The sequence below is a fragment of the Salmo salar genome, chromosome ssa14 (genome assembly GCF_905237065.1).
Source record: "Salmo salar chromosome ssa14, Ssal_v3.1, whole genome shotgun sequence".
NCBI classification, from domain to species: Eukaryota; Metazoa; Chordata; class Actinopteri; order Salmoniformes; family Salmonidae; genus Salmo; species Salmo salar.
The window spans coordinates 5524434-5538599 of record NC_059455.1 but is presented as its reverse complement, the minus strand read 5'-3'; positions in this window follow the sequence as shown (position 1 = coordinate 5538599).

Sequence of the window (14166 nt, the reverse complement as noted above, 5' to 3'; positions counted from 1 at the left end):
TGATTTAGAATTTTCAGACCCTTGTAGGTATAATGAAATAAAATGTGTCTTTACTGCTAGAGCCAATAGAAATGCATTGAATAACACAGTTGTACATGGCAAAACATTAAAAAAATCTATTGTAAGGAATAAGACACGGCAAGAGCATGGCGAACGGATATATGTGGTTATGGACGGAGAAGAAGAGTTGAGTGCAGTGGGAAGGTGTGTGTTGAGGAAGAATGGCACCAAGTATAAACCGTATTTTGCTGTCACTGATAGCCCAGAAATTGAACCTGAGGAGAGAGGATGAATTACCTGTGGTGGCAGGTGTTGTGATGACCTCCGACCCTTGCCCCGGGCACAGTGGGAGTGACATTTTTGGAGAAAGTGGAACCTTGCCTTTTGGCTGATCCATATGTAGTTAACGGCTGGGTAGAAAAGACGTGTACTGTTAAATCGGTGAAGATAGTTCGAAGTGGACTTGATTTTCTGTGTTTGTTCTGTCCAGAGGGAAGGGGTGCATTGCGTCACGCAACTAGGGACAAGACCTGTGACTTGCTTTGCTCTCCGTAGCAGGCCTTTGAAATGAGTGGTGTTAAATTCCCTGTGTCTGTGACACCCACTCTTTGGTGCGACGCAGAACTGGTGGCGAGCGTTGTGAAATAGAAGATGTCTGTCCTTTTGAGTTTTGAAGCAGTCTTTACCTAATAAATCCATGTTAGGATATGTTGGTTATCCAGTGAGAGCTTTTGTGCCGATCCCACTAATTTCTTTCAGATGCCAAGCTTATGGTCATGTTGCAATAGAGTGAAGGAGGGAGATTCCGAGGTGTGAGAAGTGAGCAAAAGGGCAAGGAATGTGTACAGTCGTGGCCAAAAGTTTTGAGAATGACACAAATATTCATTTTCACAAAGTTTGCTGCTTCAGTGTCTTTAGATATTTTTGTCAGATGTTACTATGGAATACTGAGGTATAATTACAAGCATTTCATAAGTGTCAAAGGCTTTTATTGACAATTACATGAAGTTGATGCAAAGAGTCATTATTTGCAGTGTTGACCCTTCTTTTTCAAGACCTCTGCAATCCGCTCTGGCATGCTGTCAATTAACTTCTGGGCCACATCCTGACTGATGGCAGCCCATTCTTGCATAATCAATGCTTGGAGTTTGTCAGAATTTGTGGATTTTTGTTTGTCCACACGCCTCTTGAGGATTGACCACAAGTTCTCAATGGGATTAAGGTCTGGGGAGTTTCCTGGCTATGGACCCAAAATATCGATGTTTTGTTCCCCGAGCCACTTAGTTATCACTTTTGCCTTATGGCAAGGTGCTCCATCATGCATGCAAAAGGCATTGTTCATCACCAAACTGTTCCTGGATGGTTGGGAGAAGTTGCTCTCGGAGGATGTGTTGGTACCATTCTTTATTCATGGCTGTGTTCTTAGGCAAAATTGTGAGTGAGCCCACTCCCTTGGCTGAGAAGCAACCCCACACATGAATGGTCTCAGGAGGCTTTACTGTTGGCATGACACAGGACTGATGGTAGCGCTCACCTTGTCTTCTCTGGACAAGCTTTTTTCCGGATGCCCCAAACAATCGGAAAGGGGATTCATCAGAGAAAATGCCTTTGCCCCAGTCCTCAGCAGTCCAATCCCTGTTCATTTTGCAGAATATCAGTCTGTCACTGATGTTTTTCCTGGAGAGAAGTGGCTTCTTTGCTGCTCTTTTTGACACCAGGCCATCCTCCAAAAGTCTTCGCCTCACTGTGCGTGCAGATGCACTCACACCTGCCTGCTGCCATTCCTGAGCAAGCTCTGTACTGGTGGTGCCCCGTTCCCACAGCTGAATCAACTTCAGGAGACGGTCCTGGCGCTTGCTGGACTTTCTTGGGCACCCTGAAGCCTTCTTCACAACAATTGAACTGCTCTCCTTGAAGTTCTTGATGATCCGATAGATGGTTGATTTAGGTGCAATCTTACTAGCAGCAATATCCTTGCCTGTGAAGCCCTGTTTGTGCAAAGCAATGATGACGGCACGTGTTTCCTTGCAGGTAACCATGGTTTACAGAGGAAGAACAATGATTCCAAGCACCACACTCCTTTTGAAGCTTCCAGTCTGTTATTCGAACTCAATCAGCATGACAGAGTGATCTCCAGCCTTGTCCTCATCAGCACTCACACCTGTGTTAACGAGAGAATCACTGACATGATGTCAGCTGGTCCTTTTGTGGCAGGGCTGAAATGCAGTGGAAATGTTTTTGGGGGATTCAGTTCATTTGCATGGCAAAGAGGGAGTTTGCAATTAATTGCAATTCATCTGATCACTCTTCATAACATTCTGGAGTATATGCATATTGCCATCATACGAACTGAGGCAGCAGACTTTGTGAAAATTAATATTTGTGTCATTCTCAAAACTTTTGGCCACGACTGTAGTATCGGTGGAAAAACTAAATTGTGGGGGTGCCCATGTTGCTGGGGATCAGAAGTGCCCGGTGCGAGAGAGACCGGTTGAGGTTACCAGGGTTAGAGTAGATGTCGTAGTAGTACATCTACATAAGGTGTTGTATGCTAAGGCAGTGAAGAGAGTAGAAGGATGATGGGTCAAGAGTGTATGCCAATACAGAGTGATATACACATTTGTGCTTCAATAAGGTTGCCTTCTTACCATTCATTGACATGGTTATCAACTCTAATGCAGAAATGGAACGTAAATCACAGAAAATAGCTGTTGAAGTGGAAGCTGCAGAGAAGTACATGGGTGTATGAGGTTTTACTGCAGAAGAGTTACAAGGTGTGTTGAATGAAAGCGTCCTGTCCTCCCAGGCCGTCGGCAGGGTGTAGGATCAGTTAGGGCCAAGTAGTGGAATGGGGTGGTGATTTTTATTTTGCATGAAATAGTGGTATATACAGTGGGGAGAACAAGTATTTGATACACTGCCGATTTTGCAGGTTTTCCTACTTACACAGCATGTAGAGGTCTGTAATTGTCATCATACGTACACTTCAACTGTGAGAGACGGAATCTAAAACAAAAATCCAGAAAATCACATTGTATGATTTTTAAGTAATTAATTTGCATTTTATTGCATGACATAAGTATTTGATACATCAGAAAAGCAGAACTTAATATTTGGTACAGAAACCTTTGTTTGCAATTACAGAGATCATACGTTCCCTGTAGTTCTTGACCAGGTTTGCACACACTGCAGCAAGGATTTTGGCCCACTCCTCCATACAGACCTTCTCCAGATCCTTCAGGTTGCGGGGCTGTCGCTGGGCAATACGGACTTTCAGCTCCCTCCAAAGATTTTCTATTGGGTTCAGATCTGGAGACTGGCTAGGCCACTCCAGGACCTTGAGATGCTTCTTACGGAGCCACTCCTTAGTTGCCCTGGCTGTGTGTTTTGGGTCGTTGTCATGCTGGAAGACCCAGCCACGACCCATCTTCAATGCTCTTACTGAGGGAAGGAGGTTGTTGGCCAAGATCTCGCGATACATGGCCCCATCCATCCTCCCCTCAATACGGTGTAGTCGTCCTGTCCCCTTTGCAGAAAAGCATCCCCAAAGAATGATGTTTCCACCTCCATGCTTCACGGTTGGGATGGTGTTCTTGGGGTTGTACTCGTCCTTCTTCTTCCTCCAAACACGGCGAGTGGAGTTTAGACCAAAAAGCTCTATTCTTGTCTCATCAGACGACATGACCTTCTCCCATTCCACCTCTGGATCATCCAGATGGTCATTGGGAAACTTCAGATGGGCCTGGACATGCGCTGGCTTGAGCAGGGGGACCTTGCGTGCGCTGCAGGATTTTAATCCATGACGGCGTAGTGTGTTACTAATGGTTTTCTTTGAGACTGTGGTCCCAGCTCTCTTCAGGTCATTGACCAGGTCCTGCCGTGTAGTTCTGGGCTGATCCCTCACCTTCCTCATGATCATTGATGCCCCACGAGGTGAGATCTTGCATGGAGCCCCAGACCAAGGGTGATTGACCGTCATCTTGAACTTCTTCCATTTTCTAATAATTGCACCAACAGTTGTTGCCTTCTCACCAAGCTGCTTGCCTATTGTCCTGTAGCCCATCCCAGCCTTGTGCAGGTCTACAATTTTATCCCTGATGTCTTTACACAGCTCTCTGGTCTTGGCCATTGTGGAGAGGTTGGAGTCTGTTTGTTTGATTGAGTGAGTGTGTGGTCAGGTGTCTTTTATACAGGTAATGAGTTCAAACAGGTGCAGTTAATACAGGTAATGAGTGGAGAACAGGAGGACTTCATAAAGAAAAACGAACAGGTCTGTGAGAGACGGAATTCTTACTGGTTGGTAGGTGATCAAATACTTATGTCATGCAATGAAATGCAAATTAATTACTTAAAAATCATACAATGTGATTTTCTGGATTTTTGTTTTAGATCCCGTCTCTCACAGTTGAAGTGTACCTATGATAAAAATTACAGACCTCTACATGCTTTGTAAGTAGGAAAACCTGCAAAATCGGCAGTGTATCAAATACTTGTTCTCCCCACTGTAGGTCATTGGTCTACCGGACACACCCGCAAGGAGGGGGGAGCCCATGAGCTCTGGGGGCCCATGCGCCTGTCATCGATGTCTATTTTCTCCATTAATAAGTCATTTTGACAGTAATCCTCAAAGTCATTCAATAAAACGTTTTAATTACCATATGTACTAGGAAGCTAAGTGTTTGTTTCTTCTTGGGGAGGGGTGTGGGAGGGGTCTCGAATGGTTGAGGGACAGCTATTGGGGAAGTGTGGGGGGGATATTGGAGGGTTCGGGTTCACGTTTTTTGGCCTGGTGGTAGATTTGTCAACGTGTCCTTGAGCAGGGCATTGACCCTGGATGCTTCTGTGTCGCTCTGAATCTGCTGGATGACTGATATGATGTAGTTGTTGAGCAGCTTCACTGCAAGTACAGTGGGGCAAAAAAGTATTTAGTCAGCCACCAATTGTGCAAGTTCTCCCACTTAAAAAGATGAGAGAGGCCTGTAATTTTCATCATAGGTACACTTCAACTATGACAGACAAAATGAGAAGAAAAAAATCCAGAAAATCACATTGTAGGATTTTTTATGAATTTATTTGCAAATTATGGTGGAAAATAAGTATTTGGTCAATAACAAAAGTTTCTCAATACTTTGTTATATACCCTTTGTTGGCAATGACACACAGTCTTCACAAGGTTTTCACACACTGTTGCTGGTATTTTGGCCCATTCCTCCATGCAGATCTCCTCTAGAGCAGTGATGTTTGGGGGCTGTCGCAAATCTTTGGAGGGACTTTCAACTCCCTCCAAAGATTTTCTATGGGGTTGAGATCTGGAGACTGGCTAGGCCAGTCCAGGGCCTTGAAATGCTTCTCCTTCGTTGCCCGGGCGGTGTGTTTGGGATCATTGTCATGCTGAAAGACCCAGCCACGTTTCATCTTCAATGCCCTTGCTGAAGGAAGGAGGTTTTCACTCAAAATCTCACGATACATGGCCCCATTCATTCTTTCCTTTACACGGATCAGTCGTCCTGGTCCCTTTGCAGAAAAACAGCCCCAAAGCATGATGTTTCCACCCCCATGCTTCACAGTAGGTATGGTGTTCTTTGGATGCAACTCAGCATTCTTTGTCCTCCAAACACGACGAGTTGAGTTTTTACCAAAAAGTTATATTTTGGTTTCATCTGACCATATGACATTCTCCCAATCCTCTTCTGGATCATCCAAATGCTCTCTAGCAAACTTCAGACGGGCCTGGACATGTACTGGCTTAAGCAGGGGGACACGTCTGGCACTGCAGGATTTGAGTCCCTTGTGGCGTAGTGTGTTACTGATGGTAGGCTCTGTTACTTTGGTCCCAGCTCTCTGCAGGTCATTCACTAGGTCCCCCCGTGTGGTTCTGGGATTTTTGCTCACCGTTCTTGTGATCATTTTGACCCCACGGGGTGAGATCTTGCGTGGAGCCCCAGATCGAGGGAGATTATCAGTGGTCTTATATGTCTTCCATTTCCTAATAATTGCTCCCACAGTTGATTTCTTCAAACCAAACTGCTTACCTATTGCAGATTCAGTCTTCCCAGCCTGGTGCAGGTCTACAATTTTGTTTCTGGTGTCCTTTGACAGCTCTTTGGTCTTGGCCATAGTGGAGTTTGGAGTGTGACTGTTTGAGGTTGTGGACAGATGTATTTTATACTAATAACAAGTTCAAACAGGTGCCAGTAATACAGGTAACGAGTGGAGGACAGAGGAGCCTCTTAAAGAAGAAGTTACAGGTCTGTGAGAGCCAGAAATCTTGCTTGTTTGTAGGTGACCAAATACTTATTTTCCACCATAATTTGCTAATAAATTCATTCATTCAATTCCTACAATGTGATTTTCTGGATTTTTTTTCTAATTTTGTCTGTCATAGTTGACGTGTACCTATGATTACAGGCCTCTCTCATCTTTTTAAGTGGGAGAACTTGCACAATTGGTGGCTGACTAAATACTTTTTTGCCCCACTATGTTTTGGATATTCAGTAAATAAATAAATAAATTATAATTAAAATGTGTTTTTTTCTTGGGCTTCAGGAATGTGACCAAAAAAATGAAACATTTAAAATAAACTGATTGAAAGTATAAGGGGATGTCAACAAACAAACGTCATGGTCAAAGCTACAATGGTTACTGAAAAAGTGCCTCAGGCCTTGAAAAAGAAACGTTTAAACTATAAAGGGGATATTGGTGAACAAAAGCCATGGTTAAAGCTACAACAGTGCCAGTGCAATTAGTGGAGCTTACTCAGGTGTTCAAAAGTCCATATCAGACCGAGAGCCTAATGCTTCATAAGTAGTTCTTTATGAGTTTTAGTTTTAAAAATTATCTCTCCGCAGAAGCGACAGTTACAGGGATGGTAAAAACAGATTAATTGCCGTAGTAACATCAGGGAAACTGGGAAAAAGATAGTTGTGCTTTAAATACAGCAGTCCTGTAACATCTTTAATTGAGCCTCTCATTCTCCTGAATTGCCAGACTCAACACGTTAGTAATTGCCAGCCTCAACACGTTACGGAAAGATATTATCTGTATAGGAAACTCTGGGGACAGGTCGTCTGGATACTGGACATCCAATACATTGGCAGATGCAAACAGATTATCATCTTTAGCAGACAACAGTTATTGAGGGCTTGAACAAAAAAAGCTTTTTGCAATTTCGTTCATACTGGTGAACCAGCGTGCATCATTCGGCTAAGTTTAAATTGTGTGCAGCACAATGGTCAAATAAGGCACAATGTCTCAGGAAAGACTGTCTGGGTTCGCAATACTCAGTACAGAAAACAGTTGAGCCCGCAACCTGGACCTAGAGGCCGTGGTGAAAACATTTGCACACAAAAAAGGACCTCAGGACACTAGAGGAAGAAGGTAGTTGTGCTTTAAATAGATTTAATTTGATTTAATTTACCTTGAATATTGCAGTCCATTTGTGTACGCTATTGCCCAGACAAAATAGTGGCTGAATTTATCCTCAAGCCAACTACTTTTTTGCTCATTGTTTGGGTATTTGATGTGTAATTTTTATAAAAAGTTTATAAATAGCAGCTAAATACAGTATATAGTTATAGATAGCACACTGCATAATGAAACAATCCCTAGTAAGCTAAGTGTTTTGAGGGTGGACTGACTGTATTATTAGGCATTAATAGACTGGTTTTACACACAACTTTCTATCTAAGCTGGAGAGTGTGAGGACGGCTCACATTAGTCTTCCCTGTGGCTCAGTTGGTAGAGCATGGTGTTTGCAACGCCAGCATGGTGTGTGCAACGCCAGGGTTGTGGTTTCGATTCCCATGGGGGGCCAGTATAAAAAAAATGCATGAAATGAAAGGTATGCATCCACTACTGTAAGTCGCTTTGGATAAGAGCGTCTGCTAAATAACGTAAATGTATGTCATGCAGGTTCAGGTAGCCTATACAGGACAGTTGTATATTCTCTGGACTTTGGGGGGTCCAGAGAAACTGTGTTATGCCAGTGATATAGGTGTATGGTTAGTTGTGTGTTTGTAGGGTTAGTTGGTGGTGGAATACTTTCCTTTTCCCATTTCGGTTTTTATTTTTGTATCACAAAATGTAACGTGAGTGACCATACACTACCGCACAGTAGATGACTGCATGCACAAATAAAGTCCCAACCAAAAGATTCAGCCCACAAAGAGTAAAGAAAAACAAAGCTCTTATTGAAATGCATTAATTTTAGTGCTGCTTTAAAGGTGCAATATGCAGAAATCGCTCCGCCATTTCTTGATTGCAAAAATTAGAATAGTTCGCCTAATTTCAGTTTATGTTACAAAACAAGCAATGTTTACCTTCAGATGACTAGTGTAGAAAATCAATGTACCATCTAAACCGCTGTGAAATATCAATAACACTTACTTTTATAACAAGACACATAATAAGTTGCATGGACTCACTGTGTGTGCAATAATAGTGTTTAACATGATTTTTGAATGACTACCTCATCTCTGTACCCCACACAATTACATTTAAGGTCCCTCAGTTGAGCAGTGAATTTCAAACACAGATTCAACCACAAAAACCAATAGGTGCCTCTCAAAAAGGGCACCTATTGGTAGATAAGTAAAAATAAGAAAAGCAGATATTGAATATCCCAAGTTATTAATTACACTTTGGATGGTGTATCAATACACCCAGTCACTACAAAGACACAGTCATCCTTCCTAACTCAGTTGCCGGAGAGGAAGGAAACTGCTCAGGGATTTCACCATTAGACCAATGGTAACTTCAAAACAGTTACTGAGTTTAATGGCTGTGATAGGAGACAACTGAGGATGGATCAACAACATTTTAGTTACTCCACAATATTAACCTAATTGACAGAGGGAAACCTGGTTCAGTCTGCTTTCCACTAGACAATGGGAGTTGCATTCACCTTTTAGCAGGACAATAACATAAAACACGCCACATCTACACTGGGGTTGCTTACCAAGAAGAAAGTGAATGTTCCTGAGTGGCCGAGTTACAGTTTTGACTTAAATATGCTTGAAAATCTATGGCATGACCTGAAAAGGGTTGTCTAGCAATGAGCGACTAACAATTTGACAAAGCTTGAAGAATTTTGAAAAGTATAATGGGCAAATGTTGCATAATCCAGGTGTGGAAAGCTCTTCGAGACTTACCCAGAAAGACTCACAGCTGTAATCATTGCAAAAGGTATTTCTAACATGTATTGACCCAGAGGGTTGAATACTTATCTCATCAAGATATTCGTTTTATTTTTCATACATTTTTTACAAATGTTAGAATTGTTCTTACACTTAACCTCTCTAGGGTAGGTGGCACCAAATCGTCCCACCTACGTAACAGCCAGTGTAATCCCGTGGCACGTTATTCAAAAACCTCAAAAATGCAAAAACTTAAATTTTTCAAACATATGACTATTTTACACCATTTCAAAGACAAGACTCTCGTTAATCTAACCACACTGTCCGATTTCAAAAAGGCTTTACAACGAAAGCAAAACATTAGATTATGTCAGCAGAGTACCCAGCCAGAAATAATCAGACACCCATTTTTCAAGCTAGCATAAAATGTCACATAAACCCAAACCACAGCTAAATGCAGCACTAACCTTTGATGATCTTCATCAGATGACAACCCTAGGACATTATGTTATACAATACATGCATGTTTTGTTCAATCAAGTTCATATTTATATCAAAAATCAGCTTTTTACATTAGCATGTGACTAGCATGTGACTAGCATTCCCACCGAACACTGCCGGTGAATTTACTAAATTACTCACGATAAACGTTCACAAAAAGCATAACAATTATTTTAAGAATTATAGATACAGAACTCCTCTATGCACTCGATATGTCCGATTTTAAAATAGCTTTTCGGTGAAAGCACATTTTGCAATATTCTCAGTAGATAGCCCGGCATCACAGGGCTAGCTATTTAGACACCCAGCAAGTTTAACACTCACCAAAGTCAGATTTACTATAAGAAAAATGTTATTACCTTTGCTGTCTTCGTCAGAATGCACTCCCAGGACTTCTACTTCAATAACAAATGTTGGTTTGGTTCAAAATAATCCATAGTTATATCCAAACAGCGGCGTTTTGTTCGTGCGTTCAAGACACTATCCGAAAGGCTAAATAAGGGTGACGAGCATGGCGCAATTCGTGACCAAAAAATTCTAAATATTCCATTACCGTACTTCGAAGCATGTCAACCGCTGTTTAAAATCAATTTTTATGCCATTTTTCTCATAAAAAAGCGATAATATTCCGACCGGGAATCTGCGTTTAGGTAAACAGACGAAAGAAAATAAAGCATTCGGCCGACTCGGGCACGCGCCTAAGCCCATAGTACTCTGATCGGCCACTTGCCAAAAGCGATAATGTGTTTCAGCCAGAGGCTGCCTCGATATCGTTCAGCTTTTTCCCGGGCTCTGAGAGCCTATGGGAGCCGTAGGAAGTGTCACGTTAGAGCAAAGATCCTCAGTCTTCAATAAAAAGAGCCAAGATGAAACACAACTTGTCAGACAGGCCACTTCCTGCATGGAATCTTCTCAGGTTTTGGCCTGCCATTTGAGTTCTGTTATACTCACAGACACCATTCAAACAATTTTAGAAACTTTAGGGTGTTTTCTATCCAAAGCCAATAATTATATGCATATTCTAGTTACTGGGCAGGAGTAGTAACCAGATTAAATCGGGTACGTTTTTTATCCGGCCGTGTCAATACTGCCCCCTAGCCCTAACAGGTTAAAATAAAGAAAAATACTTGAATGAGTAGGTGTGTCCAAACTTTTGTGTATATACACTGCTCAAAAAATAAAGGGAACAATAAAATAACACATCCTAGATCTGAATGAATTAAATAATCTTATTAAATACTTTTTTCTTTACATAGTTGAATGTGCTGACAACAAAATCACACAAAATTAATCAATGGAAATCCAATTTATCAACCCATGGAGGTCTGGATTTGGAGTCACACTCAAAATTAAAGTGGAAAACCACACTACAGGCTGATCCAACTTTGATGTAATGTCCTTAAAACAAGTCAAAATGAGGCTCAGTAGTGTGTGTGGCCTCCACGTGCCTGTATGACCTCCCTACAACGCCTGGGCATGCTCCTGATGAGGTGGCGGATGGTCTCCTGAGGGATCTTCTCCCAGACCTGGACTAAAGCATCCGCCAACTCCTGGACAGTCTGTGGTGCAACGTGGCGTTGGTGGATGGAGCGAGACATGATGTCCCAGATGTGCTCAATTGGATTCAGGTCTGGGGAACGGGCGGGCCAGTCCATAGCATCAATGCCTTCCTCTTGCAGGAACTGCTGACACACTCCAGCCACATGAGGTCTAGCATTGTCTTGCATTAGGAGGAACCCAGGGCCAACCGCACCAGCATATGGTCTCACAAGGGGTTTGAGGATCTCATCTCGGTACCTAATGGCAGTCAGGCTACCTCTGGCGATCACATGGAGGGCTGTGCGGCCCCCCAAAGAAATGCCACCACACACCATGACTGACCCACCGCCAAACCGGTCATGCTGGAGGATGTTGCAGCCAGCAGAACGTTCTCCACGGCGTCTCCAGACTCTGTCACGTCTGTCACATGTGCTCAGTGTGAACCTGCTTTCATCTGTGAAGAGCACAGGGCGCCAGTGGCGAATTTGCCAATCTTGGTGTTCTCTGGCAAATGCCAAACGTCCTGCACGGTGTTGAGCTGTAAGCACAACCTCCACCTGTGGACGTCGGGCCCTCATACCACCCTCATGGAGTCTGTTTCTGACCGTTTGAGCAGACACATGCACATTTGTGGCCTGCTGGAGGTCATTTTGCAGGGCTCTGGCAGTGCTTCTCCTACTCCTCCTTGCACAAAGGCGGAGGTAGCGGTCCTGCTGCTGGCTTGTTACCCTCCTACGGCCTCCTCCACGTCTCCTGATGTACTGCCCTGTCTCCTGGTAGCGCCTCCATGCTCTGGACACTACGCTGACAGACACAGCAAACCTTCTTGCCACAGCTCGCATTGATGTGCCATCCTGGATGAGCTGCTCTACCTGAGCCACTTGTGTGGGTTGTAGACTCCGTCTCATGCTACCACTAGAGTGAAAGCACCGCCAGCATTCAAAAGTGACCAAAACATCAGCCAGGAAGCATAGGAACTGAGAAGTGGTCTGTGGTCACCACCTGCAGAACCATTCCTTTATTGGGGGTATCTTGCTAATTGCCTATAATTTCCACCTGTTGTCTATTCCATTTGCACAACAGCATGTGAAATTTATTGTCAATCAGTGTTGCTTCCTAAGTGGACAGTTTGATTTCACAGAAGTGTGATTGACTTGGAGTTACATTGTGTTGTTTAAGTGTTCCTTTTATTTTTTGGAGCACTGTATATATAACTTCAAAACACTCCAGTCTGGTTTTAGACCTCATCATAGTATTAAGACTGCACTCGTGAAGGTGGTAAATTACCTTTTAATGGCGTCAAACCAAGGCTTTGCATCTGTCCTCGTGCTCCTAGACCTTATTTCCACTTTGGTAATTGGTCTACACAGACAAGTTCTTGTCTGGTTTAGATCTTATGATCGGAAAGATATCAGTTTGTCTCTGTAGTTGGATTGTCCTCTGACAAATTAATGGTAAATGTTAGTGTTCCTAAAGGTTCCATTTTAGGACCACTATTGTTTTCAATATATATTCTACCTCTTGGTGATGTCTTTCGGAAACACAATGTCAACTTTCACTGCTATGCGGAGGACACACGGCTGTACATTTTGATTAAATATAGTGAAGCCCCAAAATTGCCTACCCTGGAAGCCTGTGTTTCAGACATAAGGAAGAGGATGGCAGCAAATGTTTAACTTTTATACTCGGACACAACAGAGATATCAAGAAACAAAGAGATCTGCTGTTTGATCTGAAAATTAATCTTGATGGTTGTATAGTCATCTCAAATAAAACTGTGAAGTACTTCTGTGTTACTCTGGACCCTGATCTCCAAAAATGATGCAGAAAAGCTAATCCATGATTTTATAACTTCTAGATTAGACTACCTCAATGCTGTACTTTCCGGCTACCTGGATAAAGCACTAAATAAACTTCAATTAGTGCTAAAAATGGCTGCTAGAATCTTGACCAGAACCCTAAAATGTGATCATATTACTACAATGCTAGCCTCTCTACACTGGCTTCCTGTTTAGGCTAGGGCTGATTTCAAGGTTTTACTGCTAACCTACAAAGTATTACATGGACTTGCTCCCACCTACTTCTCCGATTTGGTCCTGATGCACACAATACAGTTGAATATAGTTGAAGTCGGAAGTTTACATACACTTAGGTTGGAGTCATTAAAACTCGTTTTTCAACCACACAAATTTCTTGTTAACAAACTATAGTTTGGGCAAGTCGGTTAGGACATCTACTTTGTGCACGACACAAGTCATTTTTCCAAAAATTGTTTACAGACAGATTATTTCACTTATAATTCACTGTATCACAATTCCAGAGGGCCAGAAGTTTACATACATTAAGTTGACTGTGCCTTTAAACAGCTTGGAAAATTTCAGAAAATGATGTCATGGCTCTAGAAGCTTCTGATAGGCTAATTGACATAATTTGAGTCAATTGGAGGTGTACCTGTGGATGTATTTCAAGGCCTACCTTCAATCTCAGTGCCTCTTTGCTTGACATCATGGGAAAATCAAAAGAAATCAGCCAAGACCGCCACAAGTCTGGTTCACCCTTTGGAGCATTTTCCAAACGCCTGAAGGTACCACGTTCATCTGTACAAACAATAGTACGCAAGTATAAACACCATGGGACCATGCAGCCGTCATACCGCTCAGGAAGGAGATGTGTTCTGTCTCCTAGAGATTAACGTACTTTGGTGTGAAAAGTGCAAATCAATCCCAGAACAACAGCAAAGGACCTTGTGAAGATGCTGGAGGAAACAGGTACAAAAGTATCTACATCCGCAGTAAAACGAGTCCTATATCGACATAACCTGAAAGGCCGCTCAGCAAGGAAGAAGCCACTGCTCCAAAACTGCCATTAAAAAATCCAGACTACGGTTTGCAACTGCACATGGGGACAAAGATCGTACTTTTTGGAGAAATGTCCTCTGGTCTGATGAAACAAAAATAGAACTGTTTGGCCATAATGACCATCGCTATATTTG